The sequence below is a fragment of the Carcharhinus amblyrhynchos genome, chromosome 12 (assembly GCF_965287045.1).
Source record: "Carcharhinus amblyrhynchos chromosome 12, sCarAmb.v2.hapA, whole genome shotgun sequence".
In the NCBI taxonomy this organism is placed as follows: Eukaryota; Metazoa; Chordata; class Chondrichthyes; order Carcharhiniformes; family Carcharhinidae; genus Carcharhinus; species Carcharhinus amblyrhynchos.
Genome location: NC_137335.1, coordinates 30,701,366 through 30,711,243, shown reverse-complemented (window position 1 = coordinate 30,711,243; position 9,878 = coordinate 30,701,366).

Here is a 9,878-nt window from a genome sequence, read left to right as displayed (position 1 = left end):
TTCTGGAATTCCCTCCCTAATGGCATTGTGGGTCAACCCACAGAACATGGACTGCAGCAATTCAAGAAGGCAGCTTCTCAAGGGCAACTAGAGATGGGATGCTCTTTTGGAGAGTCACTGCAGACTCAATGGGCTGAATGGCCTCTTCCTGCTCTGCAGGAGTCTGTGGTTAAACTAAGCTCTTTCACCACCAAGAGCTGCGCTTTTGCTTCTCGGCAGTTGTATGTAATACCTGCCACTAGGGATGGGCAAAAAATGCTAGCCAGCCAGCCTCGCCCATGTCCCACGAATGAATTTTAAAAAAGACACACTTCTGGGCTTCCTTTATACTTCTGACTTAGTCTTCCAATAGGGACAGACCCTAGACTGTTACTGTGACCCAATATTCCACACTGTATTCCTTAAAGATGCACTTTCTACGCTTCAGGCACAGCCCTGGCTCTCAAACACTTGATCCAGGTTGCTGAGGTGCTCCTCCTCAGTTTTCCCTGTGATCAGAATGTTGTCCAAGTAAACTGCTACATGGGGAATCCCCTACAACAGATTGACCCAAAGTCCGATAAAAAAATCACTGGAGGCCTTCATCGGCTGGGGTACAGAGTTTAAAAATTGGCAAGTCACGTTGACGCTTTATAGAACCTTAGGCCGCTCTTGGGATATATTGTTCAATTCTGGTCGCCATACTACCAGAAGACTTTGGAGAGGGTACAGAAAAGATTTACCAGGATGTTGCCTGGTATGGAGGGCATTAGCTATGAGGAGAGGTTGGAGAAACTTGGTTTGTTCTCACTGGAGCAACGGAGGTTGATGGGAGATCTGACAGACGTCTACAAGATTATGAGAGGCATGGACAAAGTGGATAGTCAGAAGTTTTGTCCCAGGGTGGAAGAGTCAATTACTAAGGGGCATAGGTTTAAAGTGTGGGGGCAAGTTTTAAAAGAGATGTACGAGGCAGATATTTTACACAGAGAGTGGTGGGTGCCCGGAACTCGTTGCGAGTACGGTAGTGACTTTTAAGGGGCGTCTAGACAAATACATGAATGAGATGGGAATACAAAGAACAAAGAACAAAACAGCCTGGGAAACAGGCCCCTCGGCCCAACAAGCCCGCGCTGGAACAGAGGGATATGATCCCGGGAAGCTTAGGGGGTTTTAGTTAAGTCGGGCAGCATGGTCGGTGCAGTTTTGGAGGGCCGAAGGGCCTGTGCTGAAATTTTCTTTGTTCTTTGACTTTCCAAAAATTAGACAGCTGTATATTTAATCCTCCTTACTGATAGGCATGGCTCATGTCATGTCTGAGAAAGTTTTGCCTCTTGCAAGGGTCGAAACAGATCTTCCTCCCACAGCAATGGGTAAGCATTCATCTTGGAGGCCCAATTAATGATAAGTTTATAATCCCCACGTATGCACACAATATGATCACTTTTAAGAAGGAACAGTTAGAGCTGTACAATGAGAATTGAATGGGCTCAATGATTCCAAGCCTCTTCAATCACTCTAACTTTTCTTCCACTTTGCCTTTCATGGAATATGACACTGTCCTGGGATTAAAAAATCAAGGAGTAGCCTGAGAATCTACAAACAACTTAACTGCAGTGGCACACATTATACCCAGTCAATCTTTGAAAATCTCAAAATATTTCTGAATGACGTTCTCTGCCACCTGGATATGCTTTATCTCACCCCAGTTAAACAAAATTTTACTAAGTCAGTCTTGCCCCAGTAAACTCCCCCATGTCTGCATGGGTTTCTTCTGGTTGCTTTGGTTTCCTCCCACAGTTGAAAGATGTGTAGATTAGGTAGATTGACCATGCTAAATTGCCCCTTAGTGTTCAAAGATGTGTAGGTTACGTGGATTGACATGGTAAATACTCAGGATTATGGGGAAGGAGGGATGGTCCTGGATGGGATGTTGTTTTGGAGAGTCACTGCAGACTCAATGGGTTAAATGGCCTCTTTCTGCTCTGCAGGGGTTGGTGGTTAAATTAAGCTCTTTCCCTTTTACCATTAGGTGCTGTGCTTTTGCTTCTTGGTTGTTGTATGTGATATCTGCCTCTAATGCCCCAGGCAACAACAGAGCCTCTCCAGTATGCATCTGAAGTTGGACCCCTGCTTGAGTAAGGGCTGGGGCCTGCTTAAAGCCCCAAATCTTCCTGTAGGTCTCCTCATTAATTACAGATGCAGAGGCTCTGATGTCCACCTCCATCTTGATTTCTAATAACCTCCACTGTAGCATAGATTGGCTTCCCATGCCCTCACTCACATTAAACGTGTTGCCTGCTTTGAGCTTTCCAGTTGATGTGTAGTTGATGTGAGCAACAGGTGAAGATGCTGTTAACACATATATCTGTACACCATAGAAAAATAGCATAAAGTTAGGTAGACTGGATATAGTCAGGCACATTGATAACCCACATTATGGAAACAACTGTGATTTTAGTCACAAACATAGGGCATAAAATTCGCTGCTGCTAACAGAGCAATAGTCAGGGACAATAAAAAGACTGCCTGCGGTGTAGGAATAACACCAGATGTGTGGGTTCAAGTTATAAAAAGCAAATGGTATACAAGATGTGTTGTTTCTACAACTAATCATAAAAGGGGGAAAAAGGTCACTGAAATAGTTGGGACAGCAGTGATTAAGTTGGCAAAGGATTGATTACCACCAATCTGAACTGGACATGTAACAGTGTTAGATAAGATGGATGAGTTTACTAATGCACTCTTGTGACAACAGGAGACATTGTTAGATGGGGAGTAGAGGGGATGGAAACTTGGGGCACCTCGAGCCAATAGGGGAATGACAACACATAGATGGGACAGGGACCACCAATTAGGGGAGAACAACACATTGCAAAGCCATTACAATGCTTGTAAAAGAAGTATAAAACGTGCTGCAAATCTATGTAAGGTGTGCCTATTTTATTGGCCACCCGGTCTTGCAAGAACGTTAAATAAAATATCTTGCTCCTTCAGAACTTGACTAAATTGTTTGACTGTGAGCTGCGTTTCTCACAGTTGATTGGGGCTTTTCGAGTTTGAACTCTTTACTCAGCCTTTGACTTGCTCTTTGCACCCTGTATTTCTTAACTAAATTACCTTCCTGTTGCAACAATGTCCATAAATTTGAAATGATTCAGTTTGTCCCTCCACACCTGAAACATTCCACTGCTTTCATCTCTTTGCTTGCAGCCTCTTTGTTTACTTGATGTACTGCACTCATCTTTGCACCATCATTAGCCTTTTGAATACATTTTGAATTGCTGGCAGCCATTTCTATGCTGAGAGATTTCTAGAACTTTCTTGAAAGTCAGTGTGGCTTTTCTTAACAAATGAAGCCGAATAGTATCCTCATTAATGCCACAGACTTGTCTCAGAGCATGTCCTTCAATACTGCTCCAAACTCACAATATTCCGAGAGTTATCTTAATTCAGCAACAAAGTTAGCTGCAAATTGTCCCATTTTCCAAAACTGACTTGAACCACTGAACAATTACTTAGCACTCAGGATTGTGATGATTGTGACTGAGTGCAACTAAATCCACAAAATGGAATGTCCCCCTGTCACTGTAGAGTTGTTAAATTCCTCATTAGCTTGTAGGTCTTTACCCCACACACACTCAGGAGAATTTTTTTTAGCCTAATCTGCAATTCCAATTGCCAAGAAAAGGTATCCCAACCTTTCCATATATTCAGTACAGTCCCCATTCACTTCCACAAGCGCACTAATAGTCCCAAACATGGTCTGATGTAATAAGGGGCTAGGAGGTGGAGGAACAGTATTTCTGGCATTCGCCCCTCCATTTTTTAGATCATATCTAACCCTCATTCAACTTCTAAGATGGCCACAGGAAGTTTATATTATTTTATATTATTTATATTATTACCTAACCCCTTGCTACATCACAATAGTTATCATGCTGCTAACCTGTTTTTCATTAGTAAATTCTTAAACCTGTTGGTCAGAGCCCTTAGCCGCTGCTCATGTTGCAAATTAGCAAGTCTTTGTAGCGCCACGCTGAACCTCGAAATTATATTTTCCTTCTATTTTGTTGTTTTCCCCTCGTCATCAAAGAGACGTGGTAACTTGGATAGCTGAACATGTTGTGATATTCAATCTTCTTTACTTACAGAAATATCAAAATGCAGTACAGCATGAACTCAGAACTGGAGGCAACTAGTTACACAGGTCCCTTGTAATAAGACTAGACCCACGAAAGCCCATGCTACTGATGATGTCACTCACACATGCTCATACTCACTAAAGACATCTGTATAATGGGTTTGCTTAGCTCTATTCACTGGACAACTGGTTTGTGATGCAGAGCAATGCTAAAATTGGATTGTTTTCTTTAGAGCAGAGAGGCTAAGGAGAGACATGATTGAGATGTATACGATTACAAGGAGGTATGGACAGGATGAATATGAAGCAGCTGTTGTCCTTGGTTAAGGGGTCATTCATGAAGAGACATAGTTTTAGAGTGAGGGGCAAAAGATTCAGAGGGGATTTGAGAGGTGGTTGGTGGAAATCAGGAATGCATTGCCTAGGAACATAGTGGAGGCCGGAACCAAAAGAGAAAATGCTAGAAAATTTCAGCAGATCTGGCAGCAACTGTCAGGAAAGAAAAGGTCTGACATTTTGAGTCTAAATGACCCAGGAAACCTTACAGCCTTTAAAACAGTATTTAGATGAGCACTTGAAATATCACAACATTCAAGGATGTGGGACAGTGCTGGAAAATGGGATTAGTGTGACTTTAGTGTTAATTATTGTCAGTGTGGACTCAACAGGATTGTTTGCCCAGCCCTGTTACAAACCTCTCTGGCATGATATCATGAGGATGGAGGGGAATCCTTATGTGGATGTGGGGAAGTCCTCTAATGATATTTAGAAGTAAGGTAAAGGAGTTCCTGACCTTTCAAGGCAGAAACCACATTTTGACATTTGTAGGGTTGGGGATAATGGCACCAGGAATTCCCACCAGCGTAAAAACTGTTTAGGGACTCTTGTTGGATTCTCCACCCCCACTGGCTTTCCCATCTCTCAAAAATGGGGACAGAAAATCTCCTTCATGATGTCTGTTCACCTGGCAAAGCCTTTGGTAAGTCAGCTGTGAGGTAATGGAGAAATTTCGTTGTTCTGAGATGTTCTGAGATCACAATGGTTTGACAGTTCCATGAAGCCATGCTTGCATCTGTGCTTGATGATGATCAGAACCCAATCCTTGTCACTAATGACATTCAAACAGGGCTGCATACTAGTGCAACCTTCTTCATATGTTCCTCCCCACTATTTTTGCTCCAATGCCTTTCATGATGGTGCCCTTCACATTGAAATCAGAAATTGCATTGACAGGAAGCTATTCAATCTGGGAAGACTCCAGGCAAAAACCAAGCTATCTAATTAGCTATTTCCTGTTTGCCGAAGAATGTGCATTTGTTGCTAGTTTTGGACTGGTGATGCAATGACGTTTTCAATTCACGCAACAATTTTGGCCTTCTGGTAATACAAAGAAACCTGAAGTAACGTACAAGTCTGCTCCAGGAAATCCCGGTCCACTCTGCTTTACATGGACTGTCAAACTAAGAAGTTCAGCCACTTTCACTTGAGTTGCCTTTGGAATAATAGCAGACGAAACACCAAAGTGCTCATCTGAGCTGGCATGCCAGACATCCACACCATAATGAGACAGTTGCAATTGAATTGGATTAGTCATTTGCCAGAGGGCCTTTTTAATAATATGGTACTCATTTGCTGGTTTACCTGGAGGTAAGCATCACTTGCACTAGTTGCCTCAGGACAAACCAATGTTGCAGCAGCAACCAGACGCCTTATGTGCATATGGAAACAAACAACATCTGGTACATACATAGTTAAAAAGCATCTTTGGCATTGTCCACAACACTAGGAGTACACTAGGAAGTTCTAAGGAACAAAGGGACCTTGACTTGTTTGTCCATAGATCTCTGAAGACATGTTAGTGGGCATACGGAAGACTTGACTTTATCAATCAAGGCATTGATTACAAAAGCAGGGAGATCGTGTTGGAGTTGTATAGAACTTTGATGAGACTACAGATGGATTACTATGTGCAGTTCTGGTCGCCACATTATAGGAAGGATTGATTGCACTGGATGGGGTGCAGAGATGATTCACCAAATTGCTGCCTGGGATGGAACAGATAAGTTATTAAGAGAGATTGGATAGGCTTGGATTGTTTTTGCTGAAACAGAGAAGACTGAAGGGTGACCTGATTGAGGGGCATGGATAGGGTGGATAGGGAGCAGCTGTTCCCCTTAGCTGAAGGGTCTTTCAAGAGGGGACACAAGTTCAAGGTGAGGGCCAGGAGGTTTAGGGGGATGAGAGGAAAATCTGTTTTTACCCAGAGGTTGATGATGGTTTGGAATGCGCTGCATAAGAAGAGTTATTTCACATCCTTTAAAAAGTATCTGAACACTTGGGGTCAACCCTACCTCCAGCCTGAGCTGCCTCAGGCCCCAGGTCCCTTGGTGGACCCTCCCTCTGCAGCCTAGCAGTGGCAGAGAGGAACTTGGGCAGAGCACTTCCCTTCTTGACCTTGCTCAGTGTCTTAACGCAGTGGTCCTTGGTTGTCAGGACCATCACCAAAGCCCACATAGTGCATAGAACATAGAACATAACAGCGCAGAACAGGCCCTTCGGCCCACGATGTTGCGCCGACCAGTTAAAAAACAATGACCCACTAACCTAAACCAATCCCTTTTCGTCCATAAACCTATCCACGGATCTCTTAAACGCCCCCAAACTAGGCGCATTTACAACCGCAGCAGGCAGGGCATTCCAATCCCTCACCACCCCTGACATCCGTCCTATATCTACCACCCCTTAATTTAAAGCCATGCCCCCTCGTGCTAGCTTTCTCCATCCGAGGAAAAAGGCTATCACTGTCCACCCTATCTAAACCTCTAATCATCTTATATGTTTCAATAAGATCCCCTCTTAGCCGCCTTCTTTCCAGCGAAAACAACCCCAAATCCCTCAGTCTCTCCTCATAGGACCTCCCCTCCATACCAGGCAACATCCTGGTAAACCTCCTCTGCACCCTCTCCAAAGCCTCCACATCCTTCCTGTAATGTGGGGACCAGAACTGCACACAGTACTCCAAGTGCACCAGAGTTGTGTACAGTTGCAACATGATGCTGCGACTTAAATTCAATCCCCCTACCAATAATCGCCAAGACACCGTATGCCTTCTTAACAACCCTATCTACTTGATTCCCAACTTTCAGGGATCTATGTACACATACACCTAGATCCCTCTGTTCATCCACACTATTCAAAGTCCTCCCGTTAGCCCTATACTCAACACATCTGTTATTCCTACCAAAGTGAATTACCTCACACTTCTCCGCATTAAACTCCATCCGCCAACTCTCGGCCCAGCTCTGCAATCTGTCCAAGTCTTCCTGCAAACTATGACACCCTTCCTCACAATCTACCACACCTCCGACTTTGGTGTCATCAGCAAATTTACTAATCCACCCAAGTATACCCTCATCCAGATCATTAATAAAAATTACAAACAGCAGTGGCCCCAAAACAGATCCCTGAGGCACACCACTCGTAACTGGACTCCATGACGAATATTTACCATCAACCACCACCCTCTGTCTCCTATCTGCTAGCCAATTCCTGATCCAATTTCCTAGATTACCCTCAATCCCATACATCTGCATTTTCTGCAGAAGCCTACCATGGTGAACCTTATCAAACGCCTTACTAAAATCCATATATACCACGTCAACTGCCTTACCCCCATCCACCTCTTTGGTCACTTTTTCAAAAAACTCAATAAGGTTAGTAAGGCACGACCTACCTGCTACAAAACCATGCTGACTATCTCCAATCAATTCATTACTCTCCAAATAACTATAAATCCTATCCCTAATAATTTTTTCTAAAACCTTGCCCACAACAGAAGTGAGACTCACCGGTCTATAATTCCCGGGGAAGTCTCTGTTCCCCTTCTTAAACAATGGGACAACATTCGCAGTTACTGCTTTTGGTGTGGGTGGGGATATATCACGGGAGGACTTTGAATCGGTCTTCAGGCCCGCTGATTACATGTAAAAGAGAGGATTTCCACAATTATCAGTTTCCCATCCACTGTAGGTGGGAACCTGATCAGGACCAGTGGGTTAGGTGAATAGCAATGAGTTTGCTGCCAGCAGGAATCCCAATTTAGCCCAGATGCCCAATTCAGTGGGCCATCAGGATTCCTAACAGCAGTGACCTGGGTGGATGAATCCTGGCCTTAGCCTTTCTGGCTGCATATTCCTATGTCCTAAGTCGTGATTTGTCTGTCCCCTTCATCACTGTGGGTTAAGAAAACCAATCCAAAGCAAAGGTGAGATATAAATGGGTATTATTCAACCAGGTTTAAAACATCTGGTAGAAATACATCATTTATTCATCTTTTGGATCCTTACAGAGGGTCTTTTGAGAATATTACAAAAATTATATATGCACAGAGGAAAAAGTTGTGAGGTACAATTAGTCTTTACAAAAACAACAAAGAAAGCAATTACATCAAAGACTGAAAATTTTAATTAGTAAGCAACAATAAGTTAGTGTACATTGCTTACACAATTGAAAAAAAGGGCAGTTTATTGTTTCACTAATAAACTTGTACCAGGAAAGCCCACTGCAGGGGCAGGATTCTCTGGAGGACATATTTCAAAATGTTGCATTATAACAAGATTTACACATTATTTGCAGGGATTGAGCTTTATAACTGGGAAATATTCCAACACAATTTCAATATCAACACAAGTGCAGTTTTTATAATAAAAATAAAATATTAGTACAGCAAATTAAAAAGAACCTTAAAGTACCAGGTCATTCTATTTTTTAAATTTTAATTTCCAGCACACACTTCTAATTACAAAGTTGTCTCTGAGGCAAGCTGCATTGTGAAAGCTAACTCTCAAAAAGCCTTTAAATCAATGCCCAATAATATAAATATCAAAAATACCGATAAAAATATCACAAAGTAAGAAACTGATAGGATGCAAAGGTTAAAGATTAAAAAAAATTCTACATTGGACAATAAAGTGAAGGAAGGCTGTGAAAACATAAAGGAGAAAGAGAAACAAGTAGAAATGTTAAGACCCATACAAATATTACAACCAATCTGTACAATTCTAACAAACTACATAATCAGTAATAACCTGCCTAGGAATGCAAATGCATTCTGCATCTTTGTAGCACATAACCCTTCAGCTTATATCAAAGCATCAACAATAACAAATCTAAAGAATACCGAAAAATCTCTAACCAACATTAGTTACATAAACATTCTTTATAAATAATAAAATACAGAAAATGTATATAAAACCACCAATATTATAATGTAAAAAAATCCCTTAACCACTTGCTGTAAGCAAACTACAGTTTATATTTATGACAATGTACACTTGAATGAGAAAATAACGTAGGTTTAAAAATATTGCACACCGAAATAAAAGGAAACATGCTATTGATGCAGTGCACAGAAATCTGTGTAACATAGAATCAACACTTTTTATTATGTCTAATCAACTTAGTTAACACAATCAAAACAAAAAAAAGGCCTCAAATGTTTTAAAAACATATTTCAGCCATGATGAAATATGAATTTAAAAGTGTGTTATTTTAAGATACGTCAAAGGAGAAGTATTGTTAAAATGTTAAAAGCCAAGCAAGTTTTATTTGATAGTTTTGAAATTCAAATTATCAGGAACGAAACACAGATTTTTTTCTTTTAATGAATAAAAGCTACACTGTTTGTAACTCACCTTTGTACAGATGGCTGAGAAAAAGTAATTTCTGTACCATATAGTAATTTTCTAAAGTGGGC